At 54.1% G+C, this 27,140-nt stretch overlaps 1 protein-coding gene across 1 annotated transcript in view; it reads left to right on the plus strand.

The window, feature by feature from the left end:
• The window catches only part of RIMBP2 (RIMS binding protein 2), a 142,618-nt gene that overhangs the window by 34,240 nt on the left and 81,238 nt on the right, over positions 1 to 27,140 (plus strand). Inside the window, 2 exon segments of the mRNA XM_047828669.1 lie at positions 11,239 to 11,328; positions 20,726 to 20,848. The gene's annotated coding sequence lies outside the window, so the exon portion shown is untranslated.

Raw genomic sequence — 27,140 nt, forward strand, 5'->3', positions numbered from 1 at the left:
ATTTTTTTTTTGACCCAAAATAACATGTAAGTGGGTGGTGATGTTCTCCCAGCTCCGTAAGCCAGTCTGTCTCTTTGTCTGTCTGTCTGTCTCATTCTCATACACATCCCTGGCTCTGTCACATAGTTGCCCCATGCCTCAATTTCCCCATCTGCAAGACGGGGGCAGAAATAGTGACCCATTGAAGGGCTTGCCGCGAGGCACCAATGAGTTAGTCTATGTGACGGTGGCTGGATTCACGTCCGGTGCCACCTTAGTCACTATTCCTATCGCCCCAGCTTCACTGTTTGTGCAGCTTCAATACAACCATCACCGTCAGCCTCTCCAAGACACATTGTTAATGAACGCGTTCAAGTCGTTTCACCCGTAAACTAAATGTCATTTTAAAAGGACCTTCGTATCGTTATTATAAAATGAAAACCCGTATTGCTTTTTGTATATTCAGTCTAACTGGAGAAGTGAAAAGGAGACAGAAGGCAACCTTTGAAGTTCTGTAAGCGGTGGCCTGCCCACGGCTCAGAGCCTGCGGCCCACTTTCTATTTGTGGATGCGCCGAGCCAGGAGCCTAGCACCTGCTGAGACACCCTGCGGAAGGACTTCAAAGGGTTGAGGACAAGGGGGAGCTTTCTCAGGATGTGAGTCAGTCGTTTAAGGTGCCGGGTCCACGCACCACGTAAAATGATTGGAGAGAGACGCTCAGTCTGGGGAAAGCTTTGCTAAGTGACCCTGAGGGTGGTTTTGCCAACTCACCCCAGCCTTTACCTGAGTCCGAGCCCACGGGAGGCATGGGCCCTGCAGACACGGCCAGGCTTGTACGGAGACGGAGCGAAGGCATCAGACTGTGCAGCCTGGACTCCGACCTCTGCTTCCACGCTTCCCAGGACCCTACGTCGTGTTGAGTCGTATCTGTCTTTCCACATCCGCAGAGGGTGTGCTCGCTTGAGCAAGGGGATTCAGGCAGATCCTTGCAGGGGCGGGATATGGTTCACGTAAGACACCTTAGTCTTTAAAAAATAACCTTCGAGTTAAAGGAATTTGGAGATGCGAAGTTTGGAGAGTCAAAACGAGCGGCATCTGATCTCTGACTGAGAGACCAACCGCTCTGCCTGCAAATGAGACGGTCCCACTGAAGAGCTGGGCGGCGGCCATTCATGACGGAGGGGGCTGGAAAAACCCAGAGCCCCTCACGGAAGGGAGCCCGTCTGAGGTCCTGTCGACGGCGAGGTGAGCATGAGTTGGCGTGCAAACTGTTGAGCGGAGCTGGTGGCGCGTGGTCCGTGGCCGCCAAACAGGTCTAAGGCAGGTTCTCTTTAGCTGCCTTCACATTCAAAACTTGAGATTTGGGGAGATTTTACAAAACGCTGTCCGTTTCTAATAGGAGACGTGGCAATGCCAGCCCACGTCGGCTGTTGGCGGTGGTCGCTTGGGGCTGCGAAATGGCACCCTCCCTGAGAGGCCACACACCCTTCTCTTTGCCCCAGTCTGAACCACCACTGATCTTCAGCCCCGGGCTGCTTCACGTGCTGGTGTAACTCCTAGGCTTTTGGGCCAGCCGGTGTGAGGTCTGCCTGGAAGGTCATCTCTACCAGGACCTCTGAATCCACTGTCTGCTGACTTCTAGAAGAAGAGCTCTGACTTCGGTGAACTTTGCTGTCGTCATCCATCTGAAGGGCACCACCATGCCCCACTGGTGTGGGCAGCCCAGAGGAGAACCATGGGTGCCACGTGTTGATGAGGACTCCCGACGCTCCTCGCTGTCCAGAACTGTCTGGCGGTTTCTATAAAACCTGAACGCCTGCATATGCCACAATTCAGCAGCAACATCCCCAGGCAAATATTCGTCAGGAGATACACGCATCCGCCAAGAGACATGTTCCAGAATGTTCTTTGCAGCGTTATTTTTAAAGGCTCCAGATCGGGGTCAACCTTGGTGTTCAACAGGAGCCACATATGAAGAAATAAGTTTTGGAATATTTATGCAAGAGATGAAGTGCTGAAGCAGTGTTTCACAGCCATGGGTGAATCGTGGACAAAATATTGAGAGAAATACCCAGATGCCAAAAAGATGTCTCTGTTCCATTTACACAGAATGAACAAAGAGGCATAACAGATTTGCGGACCTAGAAATCACAACAGTGGTCACTTTGGGGGAGGGATTGACTGGGAGGAAGGCAGGAGAGAAATTTGGTGCTCCTGGAAATGGTCTCTTTCTTGGTCTGGGTTATGCTATGCTGACGTGTGCCCTTTGTAGAAATTAACAGACTTGTACACCTATGGCATGTGCTCTCCTGTGTATGTATGCTTTGTTTTAATCTAAACAATTAACTTAAAAATACCTGAAAACATCCACGTGGGAAAGGAATTTGGTCTGTTTTCCATGGTGTCAGATGTACCGCGTTGTGAACAGAAGACAGATGTGGATCTAAAACTAAGGACATATTTTCTAACACCTGGAGGGCCCTGAGTCATGAGGCGAATTCTGTCAGTGTTAATGGAAGTGATCTGTCTTTGGGGAAAGAAAGTTAGTCTTACTGAGTCAATGTTTGGGTAACACAGAGAGCTCTTTAATTCGTCCAAATTTATAGCCTGACTCTGCCTCGTTGGGCCATGTTTCAGAAGAACCGTTTTCAAAGAAAAAAATTTTATGTGTATTTATATTTTCAGAGAGACAGAGAATGAGAGGGGGAGGGGCAGAGAGAGAGAGAGAGAGAGAGAGAGAGAGAGAGAGAGAGAGAGAGAAAGAGAGAGAGCACACAAGCAACAGCATCTGAAGCAGGCACCAGGCTCTGAGCTGTCAGCACAGAGCCCAACGCAAGGCTTGAACTCACGAACCACGGGATCATGACCTGAGCTGAAGTCGGATGCTTAACTGACTGAGCCACCCAGGCGCCCCTAGAAGCACCATTTTCATTTGCTCATATAACTCAAGGTTCCTGTGATCAAGAATTTGAGACTTGGTGGAGGGAGAGAGCGAAGCACTGACATTCTCAAGGCAATAGTGCGTGTTGTAACAATACCGATAAATCATCTCTTGAAAAAGCAAGACGCCTTTTTAAAAAGGCACTTAAATATTTTACATTGCTGGGTGATTCGTGGCAGGATCCTAGGAGGCTCATCCTTTACATTAACAAAGTTATAATTGATACATTTTCTTTCTCGCATTAGCAGCTGGCGAGCGCAGTACTCAAATGTGATATTCAATCAATGGGTAACAATCTTCTTTATGTGATTTCCTTGGCATGTAGTTTTCCGCATATTGTTCTCTTTTTCTTTTTTTAAAATCATTATTCTTAACTGCCTTATTGCATAAGTATTTTTATTACAGACATTCTCAAACCCTTTTTTTTAAGAGTAGGTGAATGCAGTTTATAAGTTATGCATTGCACACACTGAACGAGCGTATGGTGGAGACAGATTTTATGCGGGATTCGGTTCTGAAGTCAGCAGGTTATCCTGAAATCACATATGGGAAAACTGACCCTGAAAGTCGCCTTCGGTAAGAGCTGTACTGGAGATAGACCTCACAAGTGCTGGCCTTGCCTGCTAGCCTTGGAGAGACTGCTGTTTCTCGGTTGAGGACCAGATGTGCTGGTAGTTTGCCTCTGGGGACCAGTTGTCCCACGTGGCACTCGGAAGAAGAAGCTCTTGGATACGTGGCGGGGACATGTTTGCCTCCGTTCAGGCTCTGTTGCAGGAGACATGTGTGACACCTTTTGCGTCATAAAACTAGCCATTTTACAGTGAACAATCCAGTGGTGGTTAGCACATTCAGTGTTTTACAGCCACCACTTCTGTCCCGTTCCAGAACACTCACCCTACCCCAGAGGAGACCCCATACCCACCAACAGCCACTGTTTATCCTCTCCTCCCTCAGCCCCTTTCCACCATCAGTATGCTTTCTGTCTCATTTGCTGTTTCTGACATTTCCTATCAAATACATACAATGGACACACCACATTTTATGTTGTGAAAAGGGGCTCCTTTCACTCAGCATGTCTTCAAGCTTCGTCTGTGTTGTAGCAGACATCAGTCCTTCACGCCTTTTTATGGCTGACTAGTATTCTGTTGAATGGATAGACCACTTTTCATTCATCTGTTCATCAGACGATGGAAGTCTGGGTTTCCACCTTTTGGCTGCTGACAGTAGCACTGCTCTCAACACTGATATACGAGTATTTGTTTGAACACTGGTTTTCAGTTCTTTGGGGTAAATACCAGGAGTGGGATTATTGGGTCATATGGTAATTCTGTTTCACTTTTCTCAAGAATGGCCAAACTGTTTTCCACAACAGGTACAGCATTTTATATACCCCCCCTTCCCCAGCAGTGCATGAGAGTTCCAGCTTTTCTGCACCCCTGGACAGGTGGCGTGATAACTGTTCTCTTCCTCTCTGCTTGCTCCCCAACCTTGTGAATCTTAGGTAGAAGAATTCTGGGGGCACCTGGGTGGCTCAGTTATTTAAGTGGCCGACTTCTGTTCAGGTCATGATCTCATGGTTCATGAGTTCGAGCCCCATGTTGGGTTCTGTGCTGACAGCTCAGAGCTGCCCCTCCCCCCTTTCAAAAATGAACATTAAAAAGAAGAAGAATTCTTATAGGTTTGACCCCATTGTTTTTGGTAGAGAAGAGCTGAGCTGTCTTTGGGGCAGCCTGTGTTCTGATGAGAGTGAACAATGGGAGGCAAACAAATTTTTAACTGTATTTATTTTCCATCATTAGGACAGAGTATATGTTGCAGGTACACGTAAGTTGATGAAATACTTTTATGGAGAGCAGCTTCATTTAAAAATTCAGATGTGTCTGGTTCATGAGCTGGCATTAGAACCTGCTTTGTGTGTTATATTTTTCTGCTTAAGCTTGTCTCTAACCTGTGTTAGAAAAATACCTTTTAAATAGCACAGTGTGCTTCTCTGTAATTGCATTATTGGCGTATGTATTATGCCTGAATGTCAAACAGGTCTGGAAGAGCATGTGTCTGTCACAGTTAAAGCAAGTGCACATTTATAGATTTTTCTGAATATGGAAAGGAACTTAGAGTTTGACTCTCCCCTCCTCAGACCTGAGGATTACAGGAAACCAGATACAGTTATTTCAGTAACAGTCTCTTTATTGGCATAACAATCTTTCACACTCAAATGGCCCTTTCCAGTTTGCATGTATACACATTCCCTCATTTAAATCACTCTTGGTGATTTAGTGATTCAGCACTTATATTACACTATATTACACTATGTTAACTAACTAGACTTTAAATTAAAACTTGAAACAAACAAACAAACAATGGACACTTGCTAAGTGTTAGAATTAGGCCTCAAACCCAAGTCCTCCAGGCCCCAATGATTTCTCCATGTAACATGATGACTTAACCAATTGTCCTGGCCTTGAGTGCAAGGGCAGGAATGGGGCTCAGACCCTGGACAGCACCCCAGACAGCAGCCCCCAGGCAGCACCTTGGACAGCACCTTGCTCAGAACCTTGGACAGCACCCAGGGGGCAAATCACTCCTTCCATTCTATATATTTCACCTTCTTCCTTTGCTTCAAATGCTGTCACCCCAAGGAACTCCCCTCCCCTGCACATACACATGCACACACACCCCCCCCACACACACACTCACACACTCAGACTCCCTTTTCCTTCCTTTCCTCCGTCCTCCTGGTCACTCCTCTAGGTGAGAACCACTCATGAAGCCTTTTCAGAAAGAAAAGCACTATCAAGCACATCCCAGTGTTGACTTAAATTATTTTTATTATATTTTATTATAGCTAATAATTATACCCTCATTTTACTAGACTTGAATATTATAACTACACAGTCTATATTATATTTGAACATAATATTATATATTTATAATTCATAATTACATGTGTTCAGTGATAAAACTTGTTTATAAAATTTTTACAGCTTTCTTAAACTGTAAAGCCAAAGTGAATGAACATATTTGAGGGAAACAAATGTGTGAGGCCAATAAAATCCAAACTCAAACTTGTTGTAATTTAGCATGTCAGATATTATTTCACTTAAATTTTCCTTTGTAGTGAAGATAGCACCATTTGACAGTTGGCTGAACGGTGATTCACTGAATCTTTCAAGGGAGAGAGTGGCCGTCTTGAAGCATTGAAATGTGGATTTAATTACAGTTCCTGGTGCGGATGAGGTGGGGCTTCTGAAGACCCAGGTACCCCCTCGCTCAGCCCTGGAGCTGCTCTTGGGAGCTTTGTGGAGACTCTGGCTGTATCTCAGTGTTTCAGGCAGGGGCTGTGTCTCAGCTTGGGAAGCCGTGACAAGATACCACAGACTAGGCAGCAGCAGCTTCATTTTCTCGTGGTCCTGGAGGCTGGAGTTCAAGGTGCTGGCATGGCCGGTGTCTGGAGAGGGCTCTGCTCCTGGTCTGTAGGTGGCCCCCTTCTAGCCGTGACCTCACGTGGCCTTTCCTTGGCACGTGTGTGGAGAGAGAGCTCTTTGCTGACTCTTCTTATAAAGACACCAGTCCCACCGGATGAAAGCCCCACCCCGTGACCTCATTTAATTACTTCCCTAAAGGCTCCATCGCCAAATGGGCGATTAGGGCTTCAATATGTGAATCTGGGGAGACACGTTTCAGTGCATAGCGGGTAGGTAAGGCAACACAGCGGGTAGGTGTCAGTGGGCAAATTTATCTTTGGTGAACCTATGCTTCTCCTTTCGCTTCTTGCACCCAGGGAATGCACTTCACCCCCATCCCACCTCCACCTCAACCCACCCACCCTTCATTCTAATCAGGTCTAGCTTCTTTCACAAAGTGCCCCATTTTTAAGCCAACATTTTAAAGACCTATCTGTTAAGGGAAGGAGCACACAGTGTATGTTTTTGTCTCAGTTAAGAGCCAACATTTAAAAACAGGGATGTTTCAGATAGGAACCCGGACCTCCAGTTCCTAAAAACCTGGAACAGCTGGGTTCTCTCTCCTGCCTTGCATCAACAGGTTGGGGACAGTTTGCTGCTGACTTCTTTAGATGGGGGCATGAGCCTTGCCAATCTCTGCATTTCTTATCACTCTAGAATGTTCTTCTTTCTGGCCCAATCTACCCCTTTATATTGGCTGCTCACTCCCTGGGGTGTTAGAATTTGTAACTCTTGCAGGGACCCTTCTCTTTCGGCTTTATCCTTATCAGGATTCGTTCCCCCTCCCCATATTTTTGCTAAACAAGAGATAAAAAATCAAATACAGCTATTTCAGTTTCGTGCATTAGTGGGTATTAATGGATTAAAAAAACGCCTTGACTGGCACTTTCTGTAGTTGCCCTTTGAGGGAGGCTTCAGGGGTTACAGGGTGCCAGCAGTTCCTCAGATCGGATCCCAGAACTCTGGTGGCCCGCCGGGAGCTGGTCCTAACTTCTGTATGTCCCTCTATGACGCAGAAATAGGACTGCGCCCCTTCCTTTCTGTGCTTGCAGACAGGTGGCACTCTGACTCTTGCAGGGGAGGCCCTCTGTCACTAGGCATCCACCGTCTGGCAAATCCGAAACCCTCTTCCTTTGTGTGGCTTTACGCTTAAAGGGTCTAAGACTCAAACTGTTCCCTTTGCAATACTCAAGCCCTCCCGTGGAAAGAACAGCTGTGAAGTTTGTGCAGGAGCGAGCAGATATACAGATGCGGGTTGTTCTCTCTTCACGGCCGTTATTTCAGGTCAGGAGTGCTGAGCCAGAGGGTGATTTCATCCAGCAGTGCTCGGAAAGTTCTTCATTATCTCAGTCCTGGTGATGCGTGAGTCACCAGATCCCTGTCTTCAGGCCGTGGGTGTGTGTCGTCAAACTCAGTTCCTGGCTTTCAGATGTGGTCCATGGTGCACAGTGTCCAACCTGCACAACAGGGGCCGCGAGCGGGGGCCCTGCTTCACCATCGCGTGGAGCGGGTGTGTGCACCTGGCACCCCAGGCACCCCAGGCACCGCTGTGGCTGGCCGCTTACCCCAGGCTGCGGAGAGCCTCGAGACTCAGGCAGGCCTGTCAGGTTATGTTAAATCCACTCCGTCCTCCTCCTCCTCCCCCTCCTGAGAACTGTCATAGCTGGAGCCACCCGCGCGCCTGTTGGGAGACTCTCATTTTGTCGTGTTGCGACCACAAGCCCACATCTTTTGGGGGCCTGCTGGTCTCAAGCATGCGACCAATACACAAGGTGATCTGTATTTTGCTTGGTGGCATTTCTTCGGTGGTGCTGATTAACTCAGAAAGGAGTCCTCTAGTTGGAGCGGGGACAGCATCCCTGGGTGGGCGGCTCTGGTCCTGCACAGTGTCAATGATGAGAGCTTCCAGGGTAAGTCTTCTTACTTTGCAGCATCCGAATAGGACCCAAAGCACGGACAGCAGGCATTTTCTGAATCTTCCCTTAAGTACTGCAAATACATGCATGTCAGAGCAGCACCGTGCCCTGGGGCAACAGGGGGTGAAGTCTGCAGGAACTGTAGCGCTTGGGACAAGACCCCCGGACCCGCCCTCCCACCCCCGCTCCTGCAACCGGCCCCATCGCTCCCCGCCCCCAGCCACCTCTGCACTTTCTCCGGGGGTAAACAGCAAGCGTGGATAAAGTGAGATACCCATAATTTGGAGGATAAATCACATAGGTTTGCAGGTTCAAACTGGTATCTTCTTTTTTCTTTGGGCCTTTGCTGGGTGTCTTTGCCAATGAATCGGCTTTGTCGGCATCATTGTGTGGAGGGCTTTGACACGCTGCGCAGGTATTTTGTGATTTTCTAAGTGTAGGGCAGAGGATTGTTTGTTTAGGAATGGTTTTGTTTTCAGCAGCTCTTTCTGTGGTTGGCCTTCTTGCTGGGGGCGGGGGCGGGTCACCAGGATAGTAAAGTGGTGCCCAAAGTGCCAACTCATGCTTCAACCGATCTGGAGAAATGGCATTGGGAAGAGACGGTGGTAATTCTTTTCTTTTGCCTGGCAACATCGTGAATCAGTGCTTCTTGGACAGGATTTAGATCTTGAGCTGTTTCTCTTGGGAAGACGGATTTCATCAGGTTAAGCGGCTGACCTGGAGTCACTGAGAAGGAACATAAAATAAGTGAATGGAACTTTTATGTAGCCTCCAAAAAATTGGGTGAACGAGCCAGTGCTGTTTCCTTCCCCTGAGTTTCCTTTTCTGCAGTCAACTCTTCCAAGTGAGGTGCAGAGAGGTGATGTCATGAGCGAAGGGGTCATTTGGTGGTAGAAAGTAGAAGATGGGAAGATGTAGGCAAAGGTGGTCGTGCTTTCAATAGGGAAGGGACCACCTTTTTGAGCCGTGATTGTGTGCGGGGGAGTGTGCTTAGTGTTCTGGGAGAATTACTGCACTTAAATCTCCACACCGTCTGATCGTGTAGACATCTTTACATCCTCAGACCTCAGAGAGCTGTGCAGCTGTCAGACAGCCTGCGCGAGGCCACACGGCTTATGAGGGGAAGGGCTAGAGGTTGTATTTAGGCAGTTTGACCTCAGAACCCATACTCCTCTCCCTATAGCCCCAATGTTTCTCCTATGATCCTCTGAGATATTGCTGCCTTTGTCTACCGTGGGGCACATAAGGTCTCCAAGGTCAGGACCCTGGTGTTTCGATGAGTATACCCATACCCTTCAGATCACCGGTGTTATGGGGAATATCCCCGAGGAGGCAATGTGACTGCTATATTGTCAAGCTCATTCCCATAGGTTGGGGAATCATTGTTCCCAGAACAAAGCACCATTGATATGGTGTGTTGGGAAGGCGTGTAGGGTTGCTTCCTTGTGTTTTATCACCATGGAAACAAGGTAGGTACCAAAGAGTGGAGAAGCTCCTGATGATGGAGAGGAAGGGACGTTGACTGAAACATGGGACCTAAAAATAGCCAGGAGGAGCCTCCTTCCTGTGGGAAGTGTCTGAAACCACAGGACTCTGCCCTTTTCCTGTTGGGAGGGTGAATGGAGTGTAGAGGAGAGTCACCAGATCAGTTCCAGACGTGGGTGGCCTGCGGATATTGACTCACTGAGGAGTGAACGGAGGACAAACCTGAAGGACCAGGCGAACAAGAGAATTGCAGACTTGACTGGTGGAGGCTGATGAATTGCCAGGCACCTTCCACCGTGGCCATTAGTTGTCTCTATTGCCTCTTTCTTGTTCTTTTGGATGGATGTCATTCCTTCTCCCTCTTTGTGAGAACCCTCAACATACGTATTGAAGTCATTTTCAGATTGCTTTATTATTTTTATTTCCTCGGGTGTCAATGCATCCTGATTACTGGTTTTGTCACATCCGTATAGTACTGTGAGTTTTTCTTTTAAATGTGTTTTGGCATTTCCATTTTCAGAGTTTTCTTTAATGGGGAGAATTACCCCCAATTTCTCTTTCTGTGCTCAGCCCCACTCTATCTTACCTCTCTGCAGTTACTATGCTACACCCTGAATGCCCCAGTCTCGAATTAGGTTTGGTGACTGGTAGCTCACAGTTCTCTTAGTAGGTGATACGAGGGCGTAACACAGTGCACACACTGAGCCAGCGGGCCTGCTCCCTCTCTGTCTCTGGGTGCGTTACCTTACATAAGCTGGAACTCTGGGCAGACGTCACTTATATTCAGCTTTCTTTGGGGTCTGGGGCTAGACCGGCCTCAGGGCGGGTGGTAAGCTTTGCTCAGATATCTTGCCTCATGCATGAAATTCCAGTCCCACATACACTGAAAACAAGTAAACAAACAAACAAACAAACAAAACCTGGACTCCCAATTCTGTGCCTGAGAATCTGGCCTGAGTGTCCCACTCACCATGGGTGTTCCAGTCGTTTGTAGTCCTCATAGATTTTTTTTTACCCCATTTTTGAGCAGGACAAAGCCTTTCAGATCTCCTCTAATGTTATTTTGGCAATGTGTTTGGACCGGTGTTTGTGAGGAAAGGGTCAGTTCAAAGCTTTACTTACCAAGATTGCCTTGTTAGGATGCAAACGTGCAATACAGGTCAACGTGCCACATACTGTGGGTGATTTATCCGCTGGGAATCTCACTACACCCTTAATATATATTATTTTATTATAATCTTATAACGCCATGTGGAGGAGTGTTACTCCCATTTTATAGAGTAGGACACTCATGGCTCAGAAAGAAGAAGGAAGCCGCTCCACATCACACGATGTTTGCAGAATCACCTCTAATCCAGGGGCTAACTTCCTAATCAGAAACCTCAGCTACCATGCTCTGCCGTGTCCCTGAAGTTGGGGAGTCATCTCATGACGCCCTTTCCTTCTGTCCTAGGAAAAGGAACTGAAGGATGCCATCCAGGGGAAGCACCACCTGAGACCCCACTATGCAGGCCTTCCCGCACGGGGCTGGCAGCCTCACAAGGTAACTGGAAGCAGGGTGGCAGGGAGGGGTCTCGGGGAAGGAGGGGCGGGGGAGAGGGAATCACCCAACTCCACCCAGTGAGTGGGTGGCCAGTTCCTGGGTCGCATCCCTTTTATTCCTCCGTGCGATGCCCATACCCAGCACTTAGCGGCATCTCGTTCACCGTCCACTAGTTCTCTCCACGTGGAAGTCTGTTGGGATCATACCCTTAACAACGAGCCCAGAGCAAACCAGTTGGGGTCCCTCAAACCTGCCCACACCAGGTCCCCCCCACCCCCAGCCCCCTGCCGGCTTCTCTCAGCCCAGCAGATGGAAGGTACCATCCACACGACTGCCCAGGGCAAGGTGCTAGGCGCCACCCGGATCCTTCCCTCACCTCATGCCTACATCCCGCGCGCCAACAAGCCACGTCAGAACTTCCTCCCCGTCACAGCCTCCAGGCCACCACTTTCTCCTGCTGCTATCGTCCCCTAAGTGGCCCATCGCCCTTCTGATCATCCTAGGTCATTTTCTGGCAGCAGCTAGACTGGTCTAGTGACAGGACCAGGTGACGTGGCTCCTCTGAGCAAACTTCCGATGCCTCCCATAAACGGCAGCGGGAGTCCTTCCCGTGGTGCCATCTTGGTCAACCTTACCAGCCACCCCACCTTTGGCTCATCAAGTTCTGGCCACTCCGAACCTTCTGTTCGTCAGACCACCAAGCTTGTCTCAGCGCTGGGTAATTTTCCCTGCTAAGAATTCTACTTCCTCGTCTCCAAATACCTGGCAGTTTCTGGGCATCCATTCCTAAGAGGTACCTTCTCGGCAACACCTCTATTGCTGCACATTGGTGGCCCTCTCTCCCCCCTCCTCTGGTCTTGGCGACCTCACTGGGTTTGGTTTTCTCGTATCTCTTACCACGTGGTCGATCACACGTCTTCATTTCTGTGCCCGCCTGTCTTCCTGCGACGAGAATGCCGGCTCCAAGGGAGCACAGGCCGTTGCTGTCACATCCAGCAGTGTTTCCCGGCACCAGCAACAGCGCACACAGTAGGTGCTCAAAGAGTATTTGTTGACGATTGGCAGTTTGCAGCTGCTAATTTCACAGGTGTACTAACATGTATTTCAAAGAACGGAGTTCTAATAGTTCACAAAAAAATTAGAGCTTTCTTGATTTGACACTTACTTTTCTGCCTTCCAGTTGGCCAATTTTTTTTTTTAAAAGATGTGCTTTTCAGAAAATAAGTGTTAGCAAGGATGTGGAGAAGTTGGAACCCTCGTGCGCCATTGATGGGAATGGAAAACGGTACAGCTGTTGTGGAAAACAGGATGGTGATTTCTTTTTTTATTTTTATTTTTTTTTTCAACGTTTATTTATTTTTGGGACAGAGACAGAGCATGAACAGGGGAGGGGCAGAGAAAGAGGCAGACACAGAATCGGAAACAGGCTCCAGGCTCCGAGCCATCCGCCCAGAGCCTGACGCGGGGCTCAAACTCACGGACCGCAAGATCGTGACCTGGCTGAAGTCGGACGCTTAACCGACTGCGCCATCCAGGTGCCCCAGGACGGTGATTTCTTAAACAATGAAAAATAGAACGACCAGATGATCCAATACTTCTGCTTCTGGGTATATATCCAAAAGAACCAAAAGCGGGGTCTTGAAGAGATGTTTGTGTAGCGGTGTTCACAGCAGCACCATTTGCCCTGGCGAAAATGTGGAAGCAACCCAAGGGTCCGTCACCAGACATGCACATCAACAAAATGCGGTCCCTATTACAACGGAATACCATTCCGCCCTAAAAGAAGGAAATTCTGACACCTGCCACAACCCAGATGAGCCTGGAGGACACCATGCTTAATGAGATAAGCCAGTCATAGAAGACAGATACTGTATGATCCCACTTAGGTCCCCAGAAATTCAGGAACCCAGATCCCCAGAGTCAAAGAGTAAGAGGGTGGGAGCCAAGGGCTGGAAAGGGAGGGTTAGTGTTTGATGGGGACAGAGTCTCGGTTTGGGGAAGATGAAAAGAATTCTGGAGACGGATGGAGGGATGACTGCACAGCAGTGTGAATGTATCTCGTGCCACTGAGCTGTACTTAGGAATGGTTAAGATGGTTCAGTTCTATGGGATGTGCGTTTTACCACTATTCTCAAAAAGACGTGTGCCCAGTGCATCCCAGCTTTCCAAGTAGGGCCCTTCCCCTCATATTCCCACCGGCCCCCACTCTCTCTGCCCTCTTTCTTTCCAAACCTCTCAGGAAAGACTCTGACAAACTCACTCTCGCTGAGGCGTGAATGCTGAATGAGGCTTAGCGGCCCCCTCTGCCCAGGAGTATGTCTATTTCAACAGGAACGGCAGTGTAACATAATGGTGGTGTTTCAGGCAGCAGAGGTAGGCCGAGAGCAGGGCGGTGGGAGCTGGCTGTAGGGAGGACTGAACTTGGGGTGGCTTTCTCGTGCACTTGTGTCTCCTCCTAAGGGGGGCTCCTGTGCCCGGAGAGGTGATTCCAGCTTTGGAGGGGCTCAGAGAGACAGAGCAGGAGCGGGGACGATGGTACTTCCCGGGGGCATCCGGCCAAGCCAGTGCTGGTCAGTAATGGGTTAGAGTCCTGGTTCTTGGCGTCACCGTCCAGGCAAGGGCTCCTGTCCGGGACCTGGCTGGATGGCTGTGCTGATGGGCCACCCTGGTCATCCTAGGGGATCCTCACAGAGTCCAACACTTTTTCACGGAAGGTTGGAAACGTCTTCCTGGGCTGCATCCCCGCCTTGACTTTTTACACAAGGCTGCTGGGCACAGACAAGAGCTTACGTTCCTTCCAGCTTTGCAGAGGTGTGTGAGGGCGCCCAGTGACTCACCAGCACAGACAGGAATAGCAGAGCTTTGAGAGAGAAGGCAGGGAGACTGGCAGGGCCATGCAGCTCTGTCCTGCCCCTCTGCCAGCTTTGTAGGCTCAGTGTTTGTTCAGAGTGCCTGGGCTGGCTGGCTGAGATGGGGGTGGGGGTGGCGGTGGAGAGGGGGATGGGAGGGGTGAGGTTGATATGGGATGGAGAGGGACTGAGGGAGGGAGAAGGCCTGGGAAACAGCAGTTCTCACAAGACCGTCCTTGGAGCCTGGGTGTGTGTCCAGCGTAAGCAGGGGAAGTGGAAGGGACCGGCTTGGTTAAATGATGCCAAAATAAATATTCAACCCCAGCACCAGACTCCTGGATGGGGGAGCTGTCCCTGTGACCCTGCAGAAACACAAGGAACCCTCCTGGTTGTCGGGACGATGCCTGGAAATTCCCAATTCCCCCATCTGATTCTGGCCTGGGTTTGCAATGTGCTTCTCAGGATCCCCGATTAAGAAAGCAGTAGTAATGACCCGAGCTCTTAATTGTGGAAGCAGAAAGATGCATCGTCACTGTCGTCCCAGGAGCCTGCCCAGAAATGATTGCCTCTCGGGTGCAAAATCTGACGTGGGCTTCTTGGGAAAACCGGGTTGAATATCGGATTGGGGCAGGCAGCCCTGTGCAAGGAAACGAATGAGCTGGGAATCCAGGGCACGGGGCACAGAATGTGTTCAAGGTCCTTTACGCTGGCAAACCCGACTTTTCCCTGATTAAAGAAAAATAATTCAGATTTCCCATTTGCCTCGGTCCAAGGGGGCCTATGAAACTCCCCTCCCCCAAACTGGGCAGCTGTTCCTGGGGCCAGTGGGAGGTTCGGGTGCATTCCCAGGGCATCACCAGATGCCTCAGGCTGCACTTCCCCCTGGTGCCACTGGTCTGCCCCCAGGCCTGTGTTCTGAAATGGAAATGAGTCAACTGGCTGGATCTGGTGCCCCAGGTGTTAAGGGGCTGCATTTGTGTGCAGTGGGACGGTCCCAGGGCAGTGTGGTAACCTGGCATCCCCTGCGTCCTGCAGCCAAGTTCTGGGCAGGAGGTGAAGTCCATGACCTATGAACCCATCACCCGTGAACTCCGCTTACCTCCTGGCCAGAAATCTGAGGGTGGCAGGAATTCTGGGTCCGGTTATGAATCACTGGTACGAACAATAGTCATCCTACTTACTAGCTGTTCTCACTCTTCGTCTAGTAAGAGAAAATTATGGGTGTTGATAAGGACAACACCTGTAGACATCCGCGGTTTGTGAGGCTAAGAGCCCTGGCTGGAAAGAGAGGGCCCTGGCCCGGGCGGGGGTCACACCTGAATATCATCCGTTTTTCCTCAGAACAAAATCTGCTAGGAGTGAGCACATTGTTAGATTTCCATTTGACCAGAACAAAAGAAGAACCGTCCGGGCTCCCGACTTTGAACATCTCAGAACCTTTCCCAATGCGTTTCTTTGTTTTTTTGTGGGGTCGTAGTTTGTGTCTTAGTGAAAAGCCCTTTATGTCCTTTCTGCTATTCTGAGAACTCTTTCTCTGCGCCTGGCTCTGTTCCCAGGAGCACGTTCTTGTCCAAGTGCAGGGACGTGGGGGGGATGTGGGTCGGCCCCGGGAGAGCTCTCTGGCTGTGGGAGTGCCCGGCTTTGAGCTAGACGGCAGGCAGCGGGGACCAGGGAAGTGGTAGGCCAGGGGGCTTCTCTACGGAGGCTTCTGGAACCATCAAGGGCTGGGAAGGCCCACTGGGCAGCGTGGTGAGGCCTCAGGCTCCAGCCCCACGTACCCCCCCAGCCAGCTGACATTTACGTTGTTTTTTGTTTGGAGGCATCTGTTTCCAGGCGGGATCAGCTGCTACCGAACCAGAAAGAATGACGCCCTCTCTGGGTTTGTCAGCTGGGATTCTTTCCAGCTGCCTGTAGCAGGGACCCAAGCTTGGTGGCATAAACACCTGGGGGGCATTATCGCTCTCGTGCAGGAAGATGTGAGGAGCCCGGGGCAGAGGCGGCTGCGGAGACGCAAGAGGGCCCGGGCTGTGCTCCTCCCCAGTGCCATCATGCTGGGGCCGTGGTGTGTCATCTCCACGACACGGTGGCTACTCCGTCCCTCAGCATCACTTCCTCGCTGGAGCTGGAAGAGGAGGAGCAGACCGAGCCTCTCTCAGGAAGTGTTGTGTTCAGGAAGGGTCACCGTCCCCCAGAGATTTCTGCTCAGTGTCATGTGGCGTCTCCACTGGGGGGCCCGGCGGGGAAGAGACTGCACCCCCAAGGCTGTTCACACAGGTGTGGCCAGTAGGGGAGCCGGCGGCCAGCCCCAGCCGAGGCCTCGGTGCTGGGGACAGACAGATTGTCAGGCAAAGGCATCTTCCAGGGGACAGCTTGGTGTTTGCGGTTTCTGAGACGCTTTTTAGCTTACCGTCGCCTTTGTTCTCCTTCTTTGGTTGTGGGGACTCTGGAGCCAAGCTGCCTGGGGTCAGAAGTCCTAAAGCGAAGGTGTGGGCAGGCCGCACTCTTCCTGGAGGCTCTAAGGGAGAAGACGTTTCCTCACCGTTTCCGGCTTCTGGAGGCGCCCCCATCCCTTGGCTTGTGGGCCCTTCCTCCACCAAAGCCAGAACAGCGTCTTCAAAATCTCCCTTTTAGACGCTGATGCTCCTGCTTCCCTCCTGTAAGGACCCCTGTGATCCCACCGGTCCACCTGGACTGTCGGGGACGAGGCCTGGACACTCAGTCACCTCTGCAAAGTCCCTTCTGCTGTGTAAGGTTCCGGGGACTTGGGTGTGGACAGCCTGCTGCAATCTTCAGTCACGCCTTTGCTTACGTCCCCTCCCTACCAACAGACCCTCTTGCCCTCCTCGGAAAGACCAGAGCGATGCCCTTTATCATTATGGTAAACGTACGGGGGAGACTCTGGTAAGTTTTAGGTGCGAGAAATATCGATCCTGGCGTGAGGTGAGGTCTGTGACGGAATCAGTGCCAACCACTTCTAGAACCTTCTAGTTGTCCAGACGTCCCCTGCATTTTCTTCCTCGTCCATTTCAACTTTCCTTCAAAGCACTGACTTCCAGACCGATAAAACTTGTTCCCTCCCTGCCCCCAACGTTATCGCTTTCTCTCATGTTGCTGTAGTCATCTGCACTATTTCCAGGAACCAAAGTACAGCATCCTGGCTCCACGTGGGGGAGGGGGGGTTATGGCACACGCGGGCCTGGCACATCTGCCCCAACCTCATCTGCGGCATCCCGGCGGGAAGGCGGGGGTCTGGCGCCTGCCAGTAGGTTCCAGACGCACAGCTGGACTGTGACTGTCCCCAGGTTGGGGACTGTCCATTGTCAACCACGGCCCCCGCTCGGCGCCCCTTGGGGCGTGATTCCCGACCGCCCCACGCTCTTGTGGGGACAGCTCTTGTGGGGACAGTTCACGTCGCCTTCCGCACAGGGAGCCCGAAACCCACCCCGGCTTCCCGACAGAGCAAACGTGCTTCTCGGAAACGCCTCACTCATGTTGAACCCTTCGTTCTGTGTCTCTACTGTGGGAACGTTGTTTTCTTTCGAGAATTAATCCACTGGAGTCCCGGTGGGAACAGTTGGCCCCTTCAAGGTGGGGGATGGAGGAGATACTGCTCGCAAAGCCGTGGGTGCGGCTCCGGGAACCAGGCGGGGTGGTGGGGGCAGAAGGCAGCGGCAGCCAGGCCGCTGGGTGAGCAGCCCCGGGGACCAGGGCAAGAGCGCAGGCTGTAGGCAGGGGGACACTGCGTCGGGTCCCCGGGACCGCCCAAGGTGCCGTGACTCGCGAGGGAGACTCGTGGGACTCCGTGTGCAGTCGCGCTCGTGGCCACGATTCATCACGGCGAAAGGACACGAAGTGCCGTGGGCGCAGGGAAAGCACGTGAGCAACACCCGGGGGCGGGCGGGCTCCAGCCTCCACGAGTCACACAGGACGCGCTCCGTTCTAGCGGCACGTCGTCACGGCGCGTGCGAAGGGTGGCCGCGGGAAGCCCGGCAGGGCCTCGGCGTCCAGGGTCATGGTCTCCCTGGCGCGTCCCAGAGCCCCGCCCCCTTGAAGGAGGGGGGGGGGGTCAGCAGTAACCACGTGGTTTGTGCAGAGTCTGGACACGGGGAGGCCCTCCCACCGGTGAGAAACGGGGGGCGGTCCTCCTGCAATCCACATTCCCAGCCGCCAGCCACCGGCCAGCCTGGCCAGCAGGCCCCTTCCAGGGACAGCAGCGTCAGGCCTGCGGACAGAACTCTGTGTGTGAACAGCCCCAGCCGTGGTGGCGACGGCGTTAACCCCAGCCCGTCTCTTCTCCAGCCCCCGACTTCCTGCTGGCATCTCCCGCGGCCAAACTTCACTAGGAAACGGACAAGCTGGGAGAGCAGCGATGGCCGTGTGGGTGGCCAGCAGACCTGGATGGACCAGCAGAACTGATTTCCCCGGGAACACAGCCGCCTTGCATTTGACCGTCTTCCCCTGATGCCTTTCCATTCCTGGAACCCTGGCTGTGCCAGGCAGCCTTCCAGGCACTGGGGACAGAGAACTGGGTCACAGGGACAAGTCCTGTCCAACTGGGACTTAGACTCTAACAAGGAGCCACCGCAGGGAAATGTAAACAGCTACGCAGGATCATCCCAGATAGCGAGACAAAGCACGGCAAAGCACTGAGGGCGCTGGGGGCAGACGAGGGGAGGAGCGTTTTGTTATCTCAAGCATGGTGGGAGGGCCTGATGAGGAAGTGGCATAAATGATGAGCAGGAGCCAGACCCACCAGGATCTGGGGTGGAGGGAGGGGTGGGTAGGGGCTTGCTGTGGTGCAGGCAGCACGTGCAAAGGCCCTGGGGTGGGTGGGACTGAGTTTGGCTTGTTTACAGGACGGTCGGAGCATGAGAGTGGTGGTAATGGGGCCTCAGGTGAGAACGGAGAGCTGGCGGGTCAGAGGCTGCAGAAGCGTGCCGACCGGCCAGGAGTCTGGATCCGGTTCTCATTTCCACGGCAGCTATGGGACATCTCAGTCGGAGAGAGGCAAGCCTTGAGTTACATCTGGGCCTGTGCTGGCTGCCGTGGGAGACCGGCCTTAGAGCACTGGACGTAACTCACGGGTCACAATTTCTTGATGAGTCAGAACATGGGAAGTGGTGGTGTCACCAAGGCTGTGCCCCGGTGCTGGGGTTCAGGTGTGAGTTCTGTTTAGTTCCATTAGGTCACGACTTGTTCACCCAGTGCGTCTGAATTTTTTCCCCAAGCTCGCGGCCTGACGCTTCATGCTGTCGCAAAACGGCACGAAAACACTCCTGTGAATCAGACCTCCGTACGACCTCTTAATAACAGCCTCCCCGTGACCCTGTGCCGTTCAGGAGCTCCAAGTGGGTGCCTTTCTTTCTCCTGGTGTCACGGAGATTGTCAGGTTAAACGCACACGCTGCGCAGAGGGCGTGTAAAACGGAAAGGACCTCTTTTAAAGCTGACAAATACGACCTTGTGACAGCCTGTCATCGAAGCCCTAATTCATGCTGTAACATCTGGGGAGGAGGGAAAGAAACGAAAAGGCCGCGTTTCGGTTCAAGTAGCCACACAACGAAAATTAATGGGGAATAAACCAAAGTATCTTCTCTCATCATGGCATGTCCTTCCTGGTTTCCAAAAAGCCACAGGAGAGATTGAGAGTAAGTGGTGCCCTCCACCCCCCCCCCCCCCGCCCCAAGTAAATTCAAAACTTGGTTCTCAGGGGGTCTGTGGTCTGAGACTGGATCTGGTGTCTGAGGTTCTTAGAGCATCCATCATCATAAAGCACACAGAGCCTTGTGGCCATTTTTGTCCACTTGTAAAACAAAAGTGGAATTTTCAGACAAAAGAATTCGTATCCTGAACAATTTGGGTAACGCTTTGTATCTGTTAGGGGTGTCTGTTCAAAGGAACAGAAAATGATTCAGCTTGGTGTAAGCAGACAAAAGGAATTGGGCTGTGTGACTGGAAAAGAAAATATGAGCTTCAGGCACAGCTTGATCTAGGTGCTCAAATTATGGCGTCAGGATCCTGCTTCTCTCTCTGCTTCTCTTGGCTGTCTTGTTGGCTCTGTTCTCAGATGGACTCTCCCTTCCTGATGGCAGCTGGGGCTCCAGACCCATCCTTTTGTCTTCAACTTTCCTAGTCCGGGGGGCAAAAGAGGAAGTGTCTTCCCAGGCTTCCATACCAGTCCGGTGTCTCATTCTCCACGGATGCAACGGGGTCTCGTGGCCCTTCCAACCAGTCGCTGTATCAGGGGGTGGGATAGCACTGATTGGCCAGGCCCGGGTCACATTCCCATTACTCCTGAGCCGGTCACTGTCACTGTGGTGGGGAGGCAGGAGGAAGAGGGATGTTGTGTGCTAATTCTCCAGCCCGGGGCACATGCGTTCACCCCGACGGGGCTGGACCCGCCACGAAGTCCGTGATCCAGGGTGAGGGAGGGGAAGGCTCCCTGAAAAGTCACGGAGGAGAAAGTGGCAGACGCCAGCTGACGACAAACCCCACAGATGGGGTGCGTGTTACAAACGGCCCCCCTCTCTCTCCCCCTGCTACTTGTAGGTGAAAACAGAGCATGCCTGGCTCCAGCACGTGCTCGCCATAGTGACCAGAGAACGCGATTTGGCCGTGAGGGAGAAACGCCAGCTCCAAGCCAAGCTGGAGAACCTAGAACAGGTCCTAAAGGTAGGAGGGGGCCCTCTGCCTCCCTTAGGGTCAGCGCGAGGGACGAGGCTGAGGAGCGGAAGGTGGATGAAACCCTGTTTGAAGCCATCATCCAAATTCAGGGCTCTCGGGGCTGTTTTTACCCTTTCCATGGCATCAAGAGCGATAAATAAAAAAATTCAAATGTTTCTGGAAGCGGTCCCGTGAAACCAATGACGCATTCCCATTTCTTAGGATGCTAAACACAGCTGAGCGAGAGACACCAGGCGGGGCTCTGAGCAGAAATGGAGCTTCCTCGCGGTGAGGACCAGGGGCGTCTACGCCGGTCCCAAACTTCGTGAATTTTAAGCTGCTCCTCAGAGGTTGAATGACCTTTGTTATAAAGAGAACAACAGCTAAGTCGGAAAATGGCTTCATCAGGGTGCAGGGAACTGGACAGTCCTCGTGCATTTCTGACGCACTGGGCACCCCGTCAATGTTTAACGGGAGTGGGGGGGGGGTTGCTACCGATGGTGCGGAGTGAAGCTGAATGAATTCTCCTTGAAGAAAAGTGTTGTAAAACGTAAAAGAATAAATTAGTCCTCACCTGCGGTCCTGCAGTGTGGCACCTCCGTGGCCTGGGTCCTTTGTGATTCCCGTGCCATGCCCAGCACCCACTGCCCCCGCCCCCAATCAAGAAGGGATTGTAATTCTGTCTAGGGCCCCATCTGGGGAAGCAGTTGGATCTCCAAGGGAAGCAGATTGGTGGCTGGGAGGGACTGGGGTGAGGTGGGAAATGGGGAGCGGCTGCTTTTCTTTCGGGGTGACAGAATGTGCTGGAATTTGTGTGACGGTTACCCACCCTCGCGAATTTACCGAAACCCCTGCTCTGTACACGTCCGAGGGTGAGCCTGATGGTGTGGGAGCGCTGTCTCACCTAAAGGTAGAGGTGGCTGGGGGCTCAGTGGGTTAAGCTCTGGGTTTCCGCTCAGGTCATGACCTCGCGGTTTGTGAGTTCGAGCCCCACACCAGGCTCTGTGCTGACAGCTCGGAGCTTGCTTGGGATTCTCTCTCTGCCCCTCCCGTGCTCACACACTCTCTCAAAAAAAAAAAAAAAAAAAAAAAAAAGAGATGGCCTGCTCCCCGGTGGTCATGAGGGGTAACCCAGCTGCATATGTGGCTGTCAGCCTGCGCCCACCTCGCCTTCCCTGAAGGACGGGCCGGGCTGGCTCGGACCTCCTGCCTCCCACCATGTGTCCTACGTCGAGAGCATCACCCTGGACAGATGAGGCCCTGCCGGGCAGTCGTTCATCTCCACAGTGCAGACTACCGCCTGAGGTCTCTGAAGCCACAAGGCGTGCTCTGTCCCACTCTGCCTTTGGTGCCGGACAAAGTCGGTGTTGGGTGAACCCCGTGGCGGCTGGGCTGGGAATCCCCGGCCATGCCCTGGGGCTTTGCCGACAGCCTGCTGGATTGGCGTCGTCGTGAAGGGTAGTGCAGAGCAGCGGTTCTCAGCAGGGGTGACTCTGCCGCCCAGGGGACGTCTGGCGGTCTGGAGGCGTTTGTGATCGGCGCCACTGGGGAGGGGGCTCTGGGTGTCCAGCAGGCACGGACCCCCACGAGCACAGGGCAGGCGATCAAGTGGTGCTGAGGCGGATAAACCCCGTGGGTAAGCTTCCCACTGCTGGGGTAACAGAGGTTGCGGCCCGAACCCAAGTGTCCTACGGTCCAGGGGGCCCGGCGTCCCAAATCCGGGCGTGGGCAGGGCACTCCTTTCCGAAGGCTTTGCGGGGACTCTTCCGTGACTCTTCCACCTTCTTCTGGCTGCACACGGCCCCTACCTCCACCTGCAAACCAGCGATGGGGCGTCTTCTTTGCTCTCTGACACCTGCCTCCCGCGTGCACGGACCCTGTGGTCACGTTGGGCCCATCGTGTGGTCACGGTTTCCCCTCACACCCTTCGTTACACCTGCAGGGTCCTTGTGCCGTGGGACGCGACACACTCCCGGGCCCCAGGGACTGGGAGGGACGCGTCGTTGTCGGCTGACCCCACCCTAGACGATTAGGAAGGTGAACAATAAGGCCGGTCCTCTGTGTGGGCAGGGGAGGCCTCATTTATGGCTTCAGGTGTGTCAAATTCCCAAGTGTCCAAACCTCCGTGTGTCCCCGCCTGCCTCTGCAGCAGGTGGACGGTCCTGGGTCTCGACAGCGGCGTGGAGCCCGCCGCCCTTCCCGCCTGAGCCCGGGCTGAACCTCGGCACAAGGGCCTTGCACACATGTACGTGTCCCGGTCCTGTCCCTCGTCCCTACAAACAGCCCTCAGTTTGGCGGCCCTGCCTGTCGGCCCTGCCTGCCGGCGTGTCCACCCTGTATGCTCGTGTGTACGCCCAACGTGACGGTGTGTCGGCCCTGCGTGTGGGCGCGGTCGCCCTGCGTGTGGGCGCGGTCGCCCTGCGTGTGGGCGCGGTCGCCCTGCGTGTGGGCGCGGTCGCCCTGCGTGTGGGCGCGGTCGCCCTGCGTGTGGGCGCGGTCGCCCTGCGTGTGGGCGTGTCGGCCCTGCGTGCCGGCGTGTCCGCCCTGCGTGACGGCATGTTGGCCCTGGTGTGGGCGTGGTCGCCCTGCGTGTGGGCGTGTCCGCCCTGCGTGTGGGCGTGGTCGCCCTGCGTGCGGGCGTGTCCGCCCTGCGTGACGGCGTGTCGGCCCTGCGTGTGGACGTGTACGCCCTGCGTGACGGCGTGTCGGCCCTGCGTGTGGGCGTGGTCGCCCTGCGTGCGGGCGTGTCCGCCCTGCGTGACGGCGTGTTGGCCCTGCGTGTGGACGTGTACGCCCTGCGTGACGGCGTGTCGGCCCTGCGTGTGGGCGTGGCCGCCCTGCGTGCGGGCGTGTCGGCCCTGCGTGCCTGCAAGTCCGCCCTGCGTGACGGCGTGTCGGCCCTGCGTGTGGGCGTGGCCGCCCTGCGTGTGGGCGTGCCGGCCCTGCGTGCCTGCGTATCCACCCTGCGTGACGGCGGGTCGGTCCTGCATGTGGGCGTGTCGGCCCTGCGTGTGGGCGTGTACGCCCTGCGTGATGGTGTGTCGCCCCTGCGTGTGGGTGTGGCCGCCCTGTGCGTTGCGAATTGCCGTGTTCCCATCAGGGGAAAGGGATGGATTCGCGCATCTCAGCGGCGACTGTGTGGCCTAGACGCACGGCGGATCCCAAGCCCACGAGTTACGTGACAACTGCGCCCCCCGTTCACCCCCAAGTGTCGACGGAGCACTGACCTCGTCCCACCTTCCAGGCCGCGGGGACACGGCGGCCGGCAGGGTGGCGCCAAGAGAGCGTCGAGAGCGGCGTAGGTGATAGGCCGTCAGGCGGCGGTGAGTGCTCTGAATGGAAACGGGTCAGGGTGCAGGAGCGGGAAGGGATGTGGTGGCCCTGCGGGGTGGCCTCTCCCGGACGTCCCGCTGCGCGGAGGGCCTTGTCAGTGCCCAGGGGAGGAGCGCTGCGGGCGTTGGGGAGCACACAGGGCCTGGCGGCCGCCGCTGGACACGCACCGGGATCGGCGGGACGGCGCGCAGACGGTGGGGGAGGGGCAGGCGGCGGAAATGACCCGACTGGGGTCAGCTGGGGCAGAGGCCTCCAGGCCGAAGCAGAATTCCAAGATAACGGAACGTGCCCTGAGGGTCGTCGGACACTGTATCGGTCACGTATTGTCGCAGTACTGCCGGGCCGCCAAGCACCCCAAGGCCTGTGGCTGGGAACAGCCCCCCACGTTGCTCACGAGTCTGTGGGTTGGCTACGCGGTGCGTGTCCTCTTGGCCGCAGTGGCTGAACGCTTCCCCGCGGCCGGCCGGCTCTCGGCTGGTATCTGCTGGCTCCGGGCGGGTGACCGGCTCCGTGCCTGGTTGCTCCGTCCTCCGGTGGACTCCCTCCGGCTCCCGATCGCCGCGTAATCATGCACGTTGCAAGGGGCGGAGTAACAGCCAGGCTCGTGGGGCTGTGCGGTCCCCCGCCAAGCTCGTGGGCTCAGGGCAGGACAGCGTTGGGGCACACTGCGTGGGCAGCTCACCGCAGAGGCCACCGGTGTGTTGGCGGGTGACAGAGTGCATCTGCTGTCCCGTTTGTGAAGGGGTCCCTCCTGTGGCCATGCGAAGCCTGGCGTGAGGAGCGGGAGATGGATGGGGAGCCGCCCTCCAGCCCGCCGGAAGGGCGGCCTCCCCCGGGGGGCGCAGGGCAGAGCCAGAGGTGGGTTTCCGAGGTAAAGTCAGACCTCGCGAGGGCCCGGATGTGGGGCGGGACAGACGGGGCGGCAAGGACAACCGCAAGGGCTGGGCTGTAAGTTTTCGCTGTGATGCAGCACACCGGCTATGGGGGCCGGGCGTGTGTTGGAGATGGGGTGCCCGGTCGCCATGCGATCCTTTGTGCGGAAGAACCCCGTAGCCTCACTCCAGAGACCATGCTGCTGATCGTCCAGAAGGCGGCTCCGTTCAGTTACAGATGATGCACGTGGCAACAACAGTTCACTGGGGTTCGAGTGTGTTGCTCGGACGTCACTGTTGGCACCTTGTCACCTGACCACCTGCTGGTCCCAGTCGGCTCGTGCCCGACGCCATCGTGAAAGCCCTCGAAGTGATGGGCAGCAGAAGGGACGTGCCGCTCAGTAAATGAGGCCCACTCGCTGGATGTTAGCGCGGTGTAGTTACGGGCCCTGGCTCTGTGCCCGGGGTGTCTCAACCGATAATTAGCCCGTCGGTCACGTTCCTAAGTTGCCTCTTTTTGTTTCCAAAGATCACCGATCTTCCGCTGGCCTGGGCGCTGGTGATTCCGTCTAGCTAAAGGCGCCCGTGACTTTTCTCTGATGGGCTGTAATTGGCTGTGTACATCACGGGTCCACTGACCCACGGCCCTTCCAGAGACCCGTCTGCCGTGCCAGGGGCTGCCTGGTAGCACAGGCCTCAAACGGCCAGAACAGTATGACCCCGTGTGCCGATTGGAAGGGGAAACGGGTTTCGGGGTGCCTCAGACACTTCAAGAGCTCCTGCAATCGCCCTGCTGAAAAACCCAGCGGGACCGACACCCAAGGACACACGCGTTCGTTCAGCGGTATTTAGCGAGCACCTAATATGTGCCAAACGCTCTGGGTGCTGGAGAAAAGAGACCTAAGTCCACACCCTCGATTCAGGCCAAGTTTATCAAGAAACTAGTGTTTATGGCTGGTGGGGAGAAGAACGGGGGGTAAAGACGCAAATGCCCGTTTGTCTGCAGTGCTTGGGGAAGCTGCATGATGCTGTGACATGTGGGCAGCGACCTGGGGGGAGGGAGGGAGGGAGTGTGCAGAGCAGGTACCGAGGCTGAGTCGGGTGGGTGCCTGACATGTGTGAGGAACGACGAGGGGCCCGAGTTGCAGAAATAGGAAGCAGATGAGGTCAGGGAGGCAGGGAACAGGCAGGAAAGCTCAGGTCTTGAAGACTGAGCCACACTGGCCTCCTAGCGCTTCTCTGGGCACGCTCCATCCACCCCAGGGCATTTGCACTTGTGGTGCCTGTTGTGTGATGGCTTTTGTCCCGATCACCCACAAGGAGACGATAGGTGCTGTGTGGGCAGCTTCCCTGTCTTTTCTGCTTACCAGTGAATGCCCGGTGCCCACGCAGGCATAGAGAAGCCACATAATGAGCGTGGGCTGAGTCACACACAGGCGTGGGATATTGTTAAGTCTGCCCAGTGGAACCGGTCGCTTGCAAGCGACCTGCTCACAATGGCCAACAGTGTGAGGCCCTCAGCTTTCGGAGGCCTTCAGGTGTGCCCTCCCTGCGTTATCCCCCAGAGCCCATTCTCCACACGGCAGCCACAGTCATGTTGTCAAAAGAACACAAGACTGCTGTTTACACCTAGCGAATGCTTCTTCTTGCCTAGAGATTAAAATCTGGACTCTTACTACAGACCCCAGCCTCTGCCCCCACACCTAGTCCTTTACCCCTGCTCCTATCCAGACCCCCTTCACCCTGTTCCTACCCTTGCTGGTCTTCTCTGTCTTTCTGGAACACATGACACCTGTTTCCACCTCAGGACCTTTGCACTTGCCGTTTGGAATGCTGTTTCCCTCGGCACTTTGTTTCTGTCTTGGTCTCGTGTCCCTTCCTTGGCTATTCTTCTCCCGACCCTCTTCTCCACAGGAGCTACCGTCCTGCCCGTCACCACCACGTTGCCTGATTCTGTTTTCTTCAAGACACCCCGTCTTGTTTGTTTTGTTTACTTGCGTGCTGTTGGTTTTCCCTCCCAAAAGTAGCACACTTGAGAGAGCCTGTTTCAGTGCCTAGGACAAGATCTGGCATATGGTGGGCACGCAGTAAATACC

The sequence above is a fragment of the Prionailurus viverrinus genome, chromosome D3 (assembly GCF_022837055.1).
Source record: "Prionailurus viverrinus isolate Anna chromosome D3, UM_Priviv_1.0, whole genome shotgun sequence".
Lineage (NCBI taxonomy): Eukaryota > Metazoa > Chordata > Mammalia > Carnivora > Felidae > Prionailurus > Prionailurus viverrinus.